Consider the following 13,818-nt stretch of genomic DNA (forward strand, 5'->3'; position numbering starts at 1 on the left):
AGTGATGAAGTTCTAGAATGTAGGTGAGGTTCAGTGGGCTGAGGTCCGGAGCCGATGACCAAGAAGGAATTCTTGAGACATCTTTGGTGCAAAATGGTGATTTATTAAAGCACGGGGACAGAACCCCTGGGCAGGAAGAGATGCTGCCCTGGGTTGTGAGGGATGGCAGGTTATGTACCCTGTGGTTGGGGGAAGGTGAGGGGAAGGAAGGTATCAATGGGGTTTTCATATGCTAAAGAGGGCCTACAAGGTGCCGGGGTACTGGAGGCCTTGCGGCTTGATCAGTGTTCTTTTGGCCGAGCCATTCACATTGAGCCATTCACATTTCTGCTATCAAGCGTCTTTGTTAGTGAGATTTGGGTTTAGAAGAAATTTAACTTTATTTAGGGCTTGAGGAACTGAGTTATTTGCCTCTGGAAATTGTGCTATAGATAAGGTAACATCTTTGTCTGCAGATCTCTAGGACACTTGTAAACCAAGGGAGACTCTGTCTTGCAGGATTGTGATCTCTGCAAGTTAACTATTTGTTTCTCTCTTATGGCAGTCAGGGGTGCCTGAGGAATGTCACACATTCCAAGCCAAGGGGAGGGAGCAGGTGGAGAGGGGGTGCAAGGTGCCAGCTTTTGCTTTGTCCTCAGCCAGCTTCCTGCTCCCTCATCATCAGCATACAGTGACTTTTATTAGGATGAGACAAAATCTCTCCTTTAAGATCAAAATTAGTTTTTTTTTTTTTAAGACTTATCTATTTATTTGTCAGAGAGAGAGAGTACAAGCAGGGGGAATGGGAGAGAGAGAAGCAGGGTCCCCACTGAGCAGGGAGCTTGATGTGGGACTTGATTCCAGGACCCTGGGATAATGACCTAGATGAAGACAGACAACTTACTGAGCCACGAAGAAGCCCCTAAAATTAATTTTTGTGAGGGTTTTTTATCCACCCCCACCACTCACTACCTTGTTAATTTGACAGGAAGATTTAGTTATTCCAGTTCACTCTGACACATGTATTAAGACAATGGAAGTAGTATTTCTAAGCAGTTACTATTAAAATAGATCAATGATAAAGATTTTGGTGAAAGGATTAGCCAAATCTTTTTGGTTATAAAGACACTTTCTAGGTCTTAAGAAATTTTGTAATTGCTTAACAAATTTGGCAGATGTATGCTAAGGTAACTAGCAGGCACTTTGATTTTGTGCTTTGTATAATTCTTAGCGTAATGTTGACATTCAATAAATGTTATATATTAATATTAGTACTTTCCATGTTGCCTTCATTATGTTTTTATACCTTAATTAAATGATTACACTGGAAGAAAATCAGATGATTAGACAATTATAAAATCTCACCCCCAAAAGTCAAAGATCAACGTGTTAAAATCCAGTGCCACTCTTCATAATCGACCAAAGAAAGCACATTTATGGCATTACATACAAGGTGTGATTTGCTTTTCTCTCCTTAAACTAAGGAACAAATGAACATCAGATGATGTTTTTGGCTAGTTGGTCTTCCCATGATGTGCTATTAGAATACCTTTGGGTCAGCTATATTTTGTCTTCATAAAAACAGTAAGAAGTTGAACTTGAAAACTTCCCTATAAGAGAAAATTTTTATTGTAGAAACCGGTGCTATGGCTCTCTCAGGCACTGCCCCATCATAAGCTAGATCACAAAGCAGAGTAAAGGGAAGATTAATACTAAAAAGATAATCATGCTAGTAAAGTTCTTGGTGAAGAATACTGAGAATTACATAGTATCTATTACCAATTAGGAAGGGAGGTCAGTAGAACTTCCCTAAGAGAAAGATCTTTTTAAAGAAAGGGAAACCATTCCATTCTAAATAGTCTAAATCAGTGCCAAATGTGAGGAAAGTTGAGGGTGAAAAGATGAAATAGTTTACAAAATATATATTATAAAGTCTAGAGGAAGACCCAAGGCTGATCTTAAAACAGCTTAAAACACCACTTAAAATATTCTTCTAATTGAATTTTCCAACTCTTTTAGAAAAAAAATGTGGCTTGCATTAGCTTGCATTTTGCTTTGTGACTCCTCAGTTACAGCATTAATTGGGTTTTGTTTTTCAAACTATGGTTTTCAAAAAATATTTGCATTACAATATCAAGTGGGGGTGTTCTTAGTCTTAGTTAGAATGATCCTCTAAATAGCAGGTGTTTTCCCATCACACAGGGATAAACAGGATCTTTTGGATTTAACAAAATTTTACTACAAAATGTATCACACTTTAATTGTAAATGGATTAATGATGCAATATTTGATTGACAGCAGCAAATCAGGAGTAGCTGATTAATAGTGGGGAAAACCAGGAGAAATTTGTTATGTGAATGCAAAAGTCTTTGTACATAAGAGATGTCTGATTACCACTGTGAAGAACGGATAGGTCTTCACAGAGGTATTTGGGTGGGGATGGGAGAAAGTACCATTAAGTTTTTCTTCTTTCAACAGGCTCTTGTCTTTATATGAGATACATATACCAGAAAATATTGATTGAAGGATTATTTTGGAATTTTGATACATTCAAATTCTAAATATTGATTGATATTTGTGGTATGGAAACTTCAGATTCCCTTCTTCCTTTTTCAGTATCTCCTATTCCATGTAACACCTCCAAACTAACAATATTTGAGGACAATCAGTATTACTTTTCAGACATAAAGGATTTTTATTCTCTAAATTAACTTTAAGAAACAGAATTAAATCCACCTTTTTCCTTTCAAAATTAACTTAGTTTTTGTAAAGTTTTTCCAGCGAGATAAACACAACACCAGGCAAAGTGGGTGCAAGGCAAGATTTATTAAAAACACTCTCCAGCGAAGTTTCAGGGCTTAGGAGAGGGGGAGCAGGGAAAGTTGTGCCAGGAGGAGGTGGGCACCCTCCGACGAGGTTCCGCGACTCTGGAAAGCAGAGTGGCGGAAGTCGCGCCCAAGGCAGGGAGGAGGGGGCTTTTAAGGCGTCTTGGGGAAAGCTCAGGGGTCTTTTGGCAAGTTTCCCTTATTTGGATATCCCGCCTGCTCGTTGGGATCCCATTGGTCCACAGGAGCCCGGGGCGGGGGTCTCAGATTCCTGCTTGGGCCTTTGTTCTCCTGTCGGAGCTCAGGTCTTGTGGCGGGAACTTTCGCCATCTTTAGTAGCCCTTTCTGCCAGCCCAATAGTTTTATTAGAAAATGCTCATATATACTTAGGGTAGATACTGATTAGGACCGAGATCACCTCTGGCAATGATGAAATATTTCAGTGCAATTTTATACACAGTCATATTACTCTGTTAAGTAGAACTTTAATAAAATAATTAATACATATTAGAAGAAATTTAGTCAGTCCCTCTTTAGGAAACCAATATGTTTCCTTAGGGGCACTGAGAGAAGGTGGAAGTTGCCATCTACCTATCACTATTTTTCTGCTTCTGCCTCCTAAATAGATTTACATAGCTTTTGCCTTTATGGGTGTTATGGGGTTTGTGGTATTAATTAGGATGTAAAATTTGTTGAGAGTGATTTCCCTTTAATAGCAGAATAAAATAATTTAGCCATTTATAGTTTCTAGTATTTTTATATCATGTTCTGCATGACTATAAATTTATTAGAGAAAAGCAAAACCTATGGATGTTCTTGTATTTTATAACTCTTTAAAAAAATATTTTCTCTGTTTTAAAAGACGATTTTCAGAAACAATTCCTACCCTTGTTTTAGGTTTTTTCCAAGTTACTTTAGAACATGTCATAGATTCAGTTCTGTGGAGGCATTAGCTACAAGTGCAGTCTGAGGCAGTGTGGTTAGATGTACAGCCAATTGATAGTTAAAATGACTATATCTTTTTAATTAACCGATTTCCATCTCAAATTCTTATTAAAAATAGTTGGTAAGGCAGAAAGCACTCAGGGCAGAAATTTTAGTGGACAACAATGGTTGCATTGAAGTCAGAAAGCCTTTCATCTTCAAAGTTGTCATTTGCAAGTACTGTGGATAACAAATGTTCTTCTGATCAATCACCTCCCAAAGGAAAGTCTACATATTTAGGCTTCCAATTCCAGACATTCTTTCTTCAACATCTTCTGAAGTTGATTCTGGTACCAAACCAAAAAAGATTGTGGGTTCAAACTATTAGGAAGTAATTAGGCGTTGATGGACTGTACCGTCTGCTGGCATTATGGGGGATGAGGGCCTTGGATCTGAGATCTTAGTTCCCAAATTCAGTATGGCAGACCACCCACAAGATCAGTCTTCTGACAACCCTCAGGAAAATGCCTACTGCAAGAGACCATGAGCCAAGGAACAATCTAAGCTAAACACAGTTTCCTTTAATAGCAAATCTTTCTTTCCAAATACACACACACACCCAAATGGATGTGCAATTTATAATTCATCCAATATCCTATCTTTAATCACCTCCTAAGTATTGCCAAACTAATATAACACAACCTATTTATAACCTTGGTTTCAGAAAACAGGTCACCTGCTAACATTATGGAGAGTGATGCACCATGCTAAGAGGATGCCAGCATGAGTAAGAAAACATTTTTGTTTTCAAGAAGCTTAGAGTTTAGTATGTACCAAAGAAGAAATTTTCCCCTGCATTGCTAAAGATAATTTGTATATAATCCAAAGTAAAATTAAAGTAGTCAGTTTAAGGGAAGTACAAGGTGTTAAAAGTACTCAAAGGTGGGAGAGGTATGTCTATTTGACTTTATCATCCTTATGAATGCAGCATACATAATTTAACTGTGAAGCATAGCAAGGCACTTAAAACACAATCTTATTAAACGAACACATCTGTTTTCTACATGTGTATAAGGCCGCTCATAAAATATTTTTATTAATAGATATTATCATTCCTATAATAATTCCACCCATATATTGAATGTGCCAGTGTATATTACGCATTTTGGTTTTTCACTAGATATTCAAAAATTTTTTTTAAAGATTTTATTTATTATTTGACAGACAGAGATCACAAGTAGGCAGAGAGGCAGGCAGAGAGAGGGGGAAGCAGGCTCCCTGCTGAGCAGAGAACGCGATGTGGGGCTCAATTCCAGGACCCCGAGATCATGACCTGAGTTGAAGGCAGAGGCTTAACCCACTGAGCCACCCAGGTGCCCCTAGATATTTAAATATTTTCAAATGAATTAATTTAGTGCTGGAAATGGAATGCCAACCAAGGAACTGGCTGATTTCTTTTCATCACAGTGTTCTACCTTTCTAATCAGTAGCCTCAACCTTAAAATCATCTAAGGATGATTTCTACACATTGAAATCATCTAGGGAAAGTACAGGTACCATGTCCTAAAATTCTGATTTAAGTCGTCTGGGCTACAGCCTGGGCATCAAAATATTTTAAAGCTCCTCAGGTGATTCTAATGTGAAGCCAAGGTTGAGAGTCATTGCTCTAAACACACTCTCTCTCTTTTTTTTTTAAAAGAGGTTTTATTTATTTATTTGACAGAGATCACAAGTAGAGAGGCAGGCAGAGAGAGAGAGGAGGAAACAGGCTCCCTACTGAGCAGAGAGACTGATGCGGGGCTCCATCCCAGGACCCTGGGATTATGACCTGAGCTGAGGTCAGGCTTTAACCCACTGAGCCACCCAAGTGCCCCTAAATACACTCTTTTGAGATAAAACTACAAAAGCTCTTGTTTGTTAGACAAGAAATTTAACATTTTAAATAAGAAACACCATTTTAGCACAGTTTTAGGATGAATTTAGATCATCTGTATGAAATTAAATACTTTGAAACACTAAGGCTTTAGGCTTTATAAGTACAAGGAGTAGGTTATGCAGTTAGAAGGTTCTTTAATGTTAAAAAGGCAGTATCACAACCAAGATGTAGAGATATAGTCAGGTGAAGAGAACCAGCATTAATGAAATATAATTGCTTTATAAGACTTCTGTATGAAAATGTATGTGCTAATTAGGCACAAGGATGGCTTTCTCTTATTAGTTTTAAGAATTTTACTAATGTCTTTAGCAAAGCATTTGTCTGATTTGAAAAATATCATCTAAATTTGAAGTTCCCTCCATCATACTTGAGTCTGATCTTGAAGTTCCCTGCAGACCTATCCACAGTTACTCCCTTTTATCCAGTGCAGCATGTTTAGGTCATATATGAAGTAACTTCATACCAGTAAATTTATTGTCCAACCTACCAAAAGCCACATGAAAGGAGGGAAAATCTGAGATCTGTAATGTGGTCACTGCTAACTCAGCCAAAACTAACTTTTTGATATCTTTATGTTCTTAACATCTGCATTTTGCCTAGTCTCCAGAGTAGTAGTAGAGGTAATATAGGAGACAGATGAGAAAAAATGGAGGAAAAACAGCCCTCCAAAAACAGTATAATAAATTATTATAATGTATCTTCATTAATCATGCTCAGTTATGGTTTCAATTATTTATTTTTCAGTGGAGGGTTCAGGGTAAGTGAGTGAGGCTTTCTTTCAAGCTGCTTTATGATTCTTTAAAAATCTGGGATGGAAAAAATTCTCAGGCCTTAGCACTCAGATCCTAATGGAAGTCTCATTCCTCCCGAAGCCAACAAGAAGCAGCAGCACAGAGGTATCACATACCTTGGAACCTACAAATCTCTTTCAACTGATAAAAGGGACCAGGTCATTGTCTTCCCTCAACTAACTAACTTGGACTTATTTTTTCTCACTTTTTATTTTATTTTATTATTAGATTATTTATTTATTTATTTGACAGAGAGAGAGAGAGATCACAAGTAGGCAGAGGCAGGCAGAGAGAGTGGGGGAAGCAGGCTCCCCACTGAGCAGAGAGCCCGATGCGGGCTTGATCCCAGGACCCTGAGATCATGAACTGAACTGAAGGCAGAGGCTTAAACCACTGAGCCACCCAGGTGCCCCTTTTCTCACATTTGAGAAATAACATTTATTCTAAGGAATACAAATAACTTAAGTAAACTCTCTCATAAAATTATGGTTCGGTGGTACTAGAAGTATCTTGCTACATCCCAGAGTCACTGTACAGTAGAGTGAAGCTGCTTATTCCAAGATCTGTGCAAATTATCTTTTAAGTTTTCATAGTTTTGCACCAGACTTCAACTTCTAGTCACAACATGACTTGAATAGTTTGAAAATAAGCCCTTTTTCCCATGCCAGCAGAGGGTGGCCTTTTCTGGAAGCCCTCAAAAGATGGAATGTCTGAGATCCTAAAGCTTTCTCTCTGGAGTTTTAAGACAATCCGCACTTCCTCAAAGATGATGCCAAATTCACCAAACTGTTCATAAGTCTGACCCAAATTGTAGACTATGCACAGGGCCAATCACCAAGCCAAACTCATATGGTTCAAGTATATAATTTCATTTGTAAAACTGGCTACATCTGGCAAAGGGAATAGTGGAACTGGGCACATGGTCTACAGCATGTGAGACCAAAGCTGGGGATACACACAGGCCCAGCAGGAAAGGAGCTTGAACTGGGTCTGGAGCTCCAGAATGACTAAAGAGGAAAGTCAAGCAGTAGCTGGTAAAGATAATACATATTTTTATAAAATTGCTTATTTTCTTCAAGTTTGAGAAAGCTGAATAGACAAATAATAACAGACACTATTATTACCCCCAAATACTTCACAACTTTTGTAAATTGGAGTTCTATTTCAAATGACTAGACTGAAAAAAAAAAAAAAAAAGAAGATACAGCTATGAGTCTAAAAACATGGTCTTGGAAGTGGTGTGGGTGTATTCTGGGAGTGGGTAATACGCAAAAGGGACCTGATGGTTTGGGACAAAAGACAGGTTCAAAAGTTGAAAACAGTAAGAACCTGGAGTCCTCCTTGTTACATCTGATGACCATATGTTCCTTTCATACTTTGGGATACAGAAGCAACAACTTCCCTCTATCTTTACTTAATGAATATATTCAGTGTTTCCAAAATTCACATTCTTCATGACAACATCCACAAAAGAAAAGAAGAACCTCTGTACCTTGAAATATGCTATTCCTCAGGTTAAATCTTCTTCCTCCTTCACTTCACTTCACATCATCATCTTAGCCATTGGCTTGATGCAGAGGAAGATGATTGAGTCAGGAAGCTAAAAGGTAAGCAACAAGGTTTTTAAAATAAAGGATCACCGCTGGTATTTACCCAAAGAGAATGAAAACACTCATTTGAAAATATGTATGCATCCCTATGTTTACCACAGCATTGTTTACAATAGTCAAAATATGGAAGCAACCGAAGTGTCCATCCATAGATGAATGAATAAAGAAGATATATACACCACATCTTCTTTATTCTACACACACACACACACACACACACACACACACACACAATGGAATACTACTCACCCATAAAAAAGAAATTAGATATTTTCATTTGTGACAACACTGATAAACTTAAGAGGACATTATGCTAAGTAAAATAAATCAAAGAAAAACAAGTATTATATGATTTCACTTATATGTGAATTCTAAAAGACAAAGCAGGGACACCTAGGTAGCTCAGTTAGTTAAGTGTCTGCCTTTAACTCAGGTCATGATCTTGGGGTCCTGGGATGGAGCCCCGTATTGGGGTCCCTGCTCAATGGGGAGTCTGCTTCTCCTTCTGCTCTCCCTGCCTTGCTTATACCTGTGCAGACTCTCTCTCTCTAATGAATAAATAAATAAAAGATTAAAAAAAGACAAAGCAAATTAAAAAATCAGAAACAGACCCATTAATACAGAGAGCAAACTGATGGTTGCCAAATGAGAGTAGCTGGAGGGATAGGCAAAATGGGCAGAGGAGAGTAGGAGGTACAGGCTTCCAGTTATGGAATGAATAAGTCTTGGGGATGAAAGGTACAGCATAGGGAATATAGTCAATGATATTATAATGTTGTAGCATTGTACAGTGACAGATGGTAGCTATACTTGTGAGTACAGCATAATGTATAGAGCCGTGAAACCTCTTTGATGTACACCTGAACCTAAGTAACATTGTGTGTCAAGTACACTTCAATTAAAAAAGTAAAGAATTTAGACTTCATGCCATAATAAGAGAAAACAGAAAAAAGTGAAAAGAAAAGCTTGATGAGAACTTAATCCTAGGGGAATGTAGACCTAAAGACCTAATGTCAGAAAGAAATCAGAATAGTTTACTTTTTAAAAGGAAAGGAAAACAAGAAGAAAAATTATAGTGAAAATAACAGAAATTTTATTGGAAGGGGTTGGGGTTCAGGACAAATCAAGGGTCAAATGTGGAAGAAAATTTAAGTATGATGATGCCCAAGACTATTCAAAAGTCTTAGAAATTTGACATTCTCTGGAGATCAAAGCAGGAGTAGCAGGAGTAGTGTTGTGGTAGAGGCAGGACCTATTCTTTAGTGAATGGGCAAGCAGGCTGGAAATCACATAGTGGTTCTTTGGCCTGTTCTCTTAAGGATGCTATTTGGGAAGAAATGGGATTTGACCACTGGAGGAGAATAAAGGGGAGAGAGTGGATTTTCATTTTTAAGAATTTATTTATACCAGAGAGTTAAAAATTGTAGAGAGGTAGTAGAATAAAGAATATATTGTAAGATTAGCACTGGATAATGAAAGGGAAACTCTTGTTTTGAGATCATCTGAGAATTTCAAGTAGAAATTTTGAGGGTTAAAAGAGGAAGTAAGAGGGTTCTTAGCTAGTGAGCTGTGTTTCTCTAAGAAGTGGGAGACCAAACCATTTCCTGTGGTAGTACAAGTAAGACGAACACATGAAAAAGTGTTCATCATCACCAGTCATCAGGGAAATTTAAATCAAAGCACATTGAGATACCACCTTACACCAGTTAGAATGGCCAAAATCAACAGGACAGGAAACAATAAGTGTTGGAGAGGATGTGGAGAAAGGGGAACCCTCTTACACTGTTGGTGAGAATCTAAGTTGGTTCAGCCACTTTGGAAAAACAGTGTGGACATTCCTTAAAAAATTAAAAATAGAGCTTCCCTATGACCCCGCAATTTTACTACTGTGTATTTACCCCAAAGATACAGATGTAGTGAAAAGAAGGGTCATATGTACCCAAATGTTCATAGCAGCAATGGCCACGGTCACCAAACTGTGGAAAAGAGCCAAGATGTCCTTCAACAGATGAATGGATAAAGAAGATATGGTCCATATATAAAATGTAGTATTATGTCTCCATCAGAAAGGATGAATACCGAATTTTTGTATCAACATGGACTGGACTGGAGGAGATTATGCTGAGTGAAATAAGTCAAGCAGAGAGAGTCAATTATCATATGGTTTCACTTACTTGTGGAGCATAAGGAATAACATGTAGGACATTAGGAGAAGGAAAGGAAGAGTGAATTGGAGTAAATTGTGGGGGGAGGGAGACAAAAGATGAGAGACTGTGGATTCTGAGAAACAAACTGAGGGTTTTGGAGGCGAGGGAGATGGGGGGATGGGTGAGCCTCATGGTGGGTATTATGGAGGGCACATATTGCATGGAGCACTGGGTGTGGTGCATAAACAATGACTCTTGGAACATAAAAAAAATAAAATTAAGAGGCTAAAAAAGAGAAGATTACAAATATAGTCAGCTAGTGGAATGGCCAATATTAGAAGTAGGCAGACAATTAGATGGGTATAGACAAAATGATTTTTGAGTATAATGGAGTCTCTAAATGATCTTAGAAAACCTAAGTTCGTAATAGCCAAATTACATGCATCTCACCCAAACAGTTAGCAGTCTAGGTGTAGTAGTGAAGAAGGCAGATGTTTCAGTTGATCCAGATTTGATGGTTAATGGAACAGACCGAATAAAAAGACAAAAGAATTCAGGGTACTAGAAATAAAGTAGAATGAGATGCAGTATAGTGTCAGTGAAGGAATCCTTAGAAAAGAGACAGAACTATGAAAGAGAGACATAGAGCTAAGCTAAGGAACAAAATATCTGATCATTTCTGAGATTTTGCTCAAAAATGCCTTCACTCCCATTCCCAGTGAAATAATGGGATCCTAAGCAGCAATTAAATGGAATGAGGCAGATCTACATGAGCTCATACGCAACAACTCCAAGATACAGTAAATGAAAAAGCAGGGTGCCAAACAGTGTGTATTATTTGCCACCACTTGTGTCAAATTAAAGCAATGGGCATGTACATACAATCACATAGGTGCATAATAGCTCTGGTAGGATAGAGAAAATTTGGATAAGGTATTGCCTCTGGAGACGATGCTATATGGCTGGGAGTAATGGGAAGAAGGCTTTGTCTCACTTACCCTATATATTTTATATTTTTTCATTGTTTAATTACATATACATAAAATTACCTGGATAAAAAAAAGGTTTAAAAATTTCATTATTTATTTATTTATTTTAAAGATTTTATTTATTTATTTGACAGAGAGAGATCATAAGCAGGCAGAGAGGCAGGCAGAGAGAGAGGAGGAAGCAGGCTCCCTGCTGAGCAGAGAGCCCGATGCGGGACTCGATCCCAGGACCCTGAGATCATGACCTGAGCCGAAGGCAGTGGCTTAACCCACTGAGCCACCCAGGCGCCCAGGTTTAAAAAATTTATATGCCATCATTGTATACTGTCTCCACTAGCGCTGAAGGCTAGTGGGGCGACATGCTTAAAAACATTTGTGCTCGCTTTCACCTGATCCCTCCGGACTAGTCGATTTTCAGTTACAATAGATAAAATGACGTGGTTTAGTACATGAAATATTTTTTATGTCCTGAACCAGCAAGACCTGGGGTTCAAAAAAGATAGGGCTATTTCTGATAATAATGCCATGTGGAAAAAACATTTAAGTTGAACTGTCCTACAACAAATATTAAGCTGAAAGAGCATTCAATAGAAATACCCATCCATCTTCTTCAGAGCTTAAGGAGTAGAATGAGTTTATAAAGGTTCAGGTACAATTCTACTGAAACTTAAATATAATGTTTTATGTAATAAACCTTTTTTTGCTTATTAAGATTTCTTATGGCTTAAGGATAAACTTTGTACTCAAACATCTCTGAGGGTATACTTACCTATGAGAAAAATGCCACATCAGTAGGGAAAATTGTCAGTACTTTTAATCATTTATAGCAAGTTAGAGATAGTCTTCAGCTGTTTTGTGTGTAAACAGTACCTACATTTCACCCTTATTTATGAAGAGACATATGCAAGACTCTATAACCCATACCTTGCCAAGTAAGTCTGTACAGGATCCAGAGTATTCTTATTGGTGGGATATTCCAAAAGTTCTATGCAGAGCAGTATGATATAGGCTGTAAGACAGAGAAAACACAAATATACCTGAGGATATCCTTAAAAAAGTGTAATGTACAGCACAACAGCTTTTGTAATGCCCGAGACTTGGGATGTATTCATTCAAAACTAATAGCAATTACTGCCGAATCCCACATTGCTGTCTGTGCTGATTTATATTGTGATTGGGGCAGGGTACATGGAAGAGAAAAAGAGAGAGAGAAAACTAAAGAAGTAAGAGAGAGACTGAATTTTTATAACAAATACTGGTCTAAAGTGTTTCCTTCTCTGGCTTACTGGAAATCAGTTTACTTTGAAACATTTCAGCAGAGCCTGTAGCCAACCTCACGTATAGCACACCTGAGGCTGGGCTGTCAGCTCAGAAGGTGAGCCATGGTTTCAAAGAGAAACATGGCATCACTGCTTTTCCTATTTATAATTAATACTATGTGCCTCTGAAACCTGAAATGTCACCCGCCTTTTTGTATCTGGAGAGCTGCACATTCTTCCAAGTTTGGTTCAAATGTCATTTCTACAGTGCTCTCTCTGCTCCTCCAGGCACCATGCTTTGTGTTACTAAAATTCAGTGTTTACACATCTATTACAGTACTTTTCAAAGCATTTTGTAATAATTAATTGATGTCTCTACCTGTAATGATAAATATCTGCTTCACCATTGGACTATGAAGTCCATGAAGGCAGAGGCCTTACATTTGCATTTCTGCATCCCCAGCAGCTGACTGACTTGGCAGGCCACAGTCTTTCTCAGCTTCAGTCTCCTCATCTATAATGTAAAAAGAATAATTTCGGTCTTGAAGGATTGTTGTAAGGATTAAAAATAATACATGCATAGTGTTGAGAAAGGAAAACCAAGAGGAACTCAAGGCTAAGAAAATGCTTAGTAATCATATTCTACTCTAGGTGGTCATATTTTTTTCAGGCAGCTTTAGGAGCAGAAAGAGCGTCTGCAGAGAGAAGATGAACCAGACCTGCAGTGAAAAGCAGGGATGGGAAATGGAGTGAGGTCATCCCTGGCTCTCCCTACAGGTTTCTAATTCTAAGCCTTCCTGAGATCCACTTGCATTCTTTAGCATTAAAGGAATGGGCTTAAAGAATAAAATGTTCAAGAAATGAGGTTTGATTATTTGTTAAGTAATGAATAGCTTCCAAAGAGAAGAGCAGAAAGAGAAGTAGTAAACTGGGAGGGGCTTATATCAATGATGTTTATATCACAACTTTTGGATATTTTATGATGATTTATTATGAGATGCCCAAGGGTTCCCTGAAACATATCTACAAACATAAAACATGCTGGTCCTGTCCACACTCCAGATTGTACATTATGACTTCTAGTAGTTGGTATATAATGCACTCTGACTTGTCAGCCAGACTGCAGGATTCTAGAAAGAGGAAATTTTATCTTCTTTCTTTCTATTCCTTATAGAACATAACCCACTATTGAACACAAACTTGATACTCAGTAATTTTATCAATATTTACTCAATGAATGAGTTCAAGTTTAATTAAGCCCTGATACATGCAGAGATTTTTATATAAGATATACAAGATAAATCTAAAGACCAATAAATCAAAGATGGACATTTAAGCCCCTTCTCAGTCTGCATACT

The sequence above is a fragment of the Mustela nigripes genome, chromosome 12, assembly GCF_022355385.1.
Source record: "Mustela nigripes isolate SB6536 chromosome 12, MUSNIG.SB6536, whole genome shotgun sequence".
In the NCBI taxonomy this organism is placed as follows: Eukaryota; Metazoa; Chordata; class Mammalia; order Carnivora; family Mustelidae; genus Mustela; species Mustela nigripes.